Source organism: Lipotes vexillifer, unplaced genomic scaffold (assembly GCF_000442215.2).
Source record: "Lipotes vexillifer unplaced genomic scaffold, Lipotes_vexillifer_v1.1 scaffold575, whole genome shotgun sequence".
NCBI lineage: Eukaryota > Metazoa > Chordata > Mammalia > Artiodactyla > Lipotidae > Lipotes > Lipotes vexillifer.
In genome coordinates, this window is record NW_006780198.1 from 2,243,464 (window position 1) to 2,245,553 (window position 2,090).

The window sequence follows — 2,090 nt, forward strand, 5'->3', positions numbered from 1 at the left end:
ATAAATAAATAAATAAATAAATAAATAAAATTGACCAGGCTCGGGCTTCCCTGGTGGCGCAGTGGTTAACAATCCACCTGCCCGTGCAGGGGATACGGGTTCCAGCCCTGGTCCGGGAAGATCCCACATGACCCGGAGCAACTAAGCCCGTGCGCCACAACTACTGAGCCTGTGCTCTAGAGCTCATGAGCCACAACTGCTGAGCCCGCATGCCACAACTACTGAAGCCCGTGCGCCTAGAGCCCGTGCTCTGCAACGAGAGAAGCAATGAGAAGCCTGCACACCGCAGCGAAGAGTAGCCCCCTCTTGCCTCAACTAGAGAGAGCCGGCACACAGCAACAAAGACCCAATGCAGCCAAAAATAAATAAATAAATAAATAATACCTTAAAAATAAAATAAAATTGACCAGACTGCTTAGTGCATTTAAAAATAAGCAAACTTATTTCCAACTGAGCTGCTTTTCATAGTAGCAGAAAATTCAATCTGTTAAAGTAGAATTTACTAAATAAACCAATTATGGCATAATTATTAGAAAATATTTTTTTTTCTCATCCTTTAAATAGCAAGCTAAGTGCATTTAGAAATCTTCTACTTGGCTTTATACCGCCAAGACGGACAATCCCCTCCCTGTTGGGAGAAGTGCCTGCCTCTGGCCAAGGCTCTGGATCCCCAGCCTCATGAAGGACTTCTCTCTGGCAACTGCCTCTTGTCTGCAGCCCTTCCCTCCTGCGTCATTCACTTCTCCCTTCTTATCGGATCACCCCATCACTTAATAGTGATGCCCACATCGCTCCCTCCAGCCAACAAATACTTGTCTATAGCTCGCCACAGCAAAATTCCTCCCTATGTCTTCCTGTAGTCATTGCCTCACATCCTACTTTTGTTCAATCCACACCACTGAGAGGTCTTTAACCAAGGTCACCATCTTGCTGAAGCCCAACAGGAAATTCTCAGCCTTTGTCTCACTCTGCTTATCACCAGCATTTGATAAAGTTGCCAGCTCTCTCCTTGAAATGCTTCGTTATCAAGCTTCCAGGACCCCACACTCCTCTGGTTTTCTTTCAGCCTCAGCTATGGCTCCTTATTCTTTGCTTGGTTCTCTGCCTGACCTCTGAATCTCTGTGTGCCCCAAATCTTGGTCTTCGGCCCTTTTCTCTCTATCGGCACTCTCTCACTGACACCATTTCACCCATCACTGTAAACTCCATAGAGACTCTGACGACTGCCAAATGTTAGCTGTATCTCCACCCCCCGCTTCTCCCCTAAATTCCCAGCTGGGAGATCCAATTGCCTACCTGACCACTCACTCCACTTAGATGTTTAGCGCACATCTCAAACATGGCATGTGGAAAACAGTTCTCTGTTCTCCCTTCATCAAAACCTGCCATCCCCAGACCTGCACTCAATAAATATTTGCTGAATGAATGCAGTTTAACAAAATAGAGATCCAGAAGAAAGTAAGCATCATTTGGAGAAATAAGGTGGTTTATCCAATACCTAATATGAACAGTTACCACACTTCACTTTCCCCTCCTCTTATTTACAATTCCTTTCATTCATCCAACCAATACTTAAGATTTCTGATGTACCAGGCACCGGAGAGGGGCGGAGTTCTACATGGCACCTTCCATTTCGGAGGAGTCGAGACACAAAGAAAGAGAGTCTTCCGACGGTGTTTTTTAAAGGCCTTCTCTACACCTTCCTTTCCCAAAATAATGTCTTTTACAGACACTTGTCTTCCTCCAGTTGCTAAGTGAATCTTTAACTTTAGGAAGACCAGGGAAATGTTTTAAGTTTCACTGTCAGAATTCCGCTTCTGAAAACCGGGTTTGATCTTTCCAGGGCTGCTACACTGCCGGGTCCTCAGAGCCCCTCACTTAAGAGTCCGCGGGAGCGAGAGCAAGAAGGTCGTTAAGAAAAATGGAAACGACGTGAACCCGAGAAGACGGAGGGGAAGCGCTGGGACGTATGCCAAGCGTGGTCCCGATCACCCCGCAGCGCTGCGCCGCTCTCCCCAACTCTGGAGCTGGGGTAGCCGCGGCCGCTCACGTGGAGGCCGCGCAGGGCCCGCCCCCCCCGGCGGCCCGGG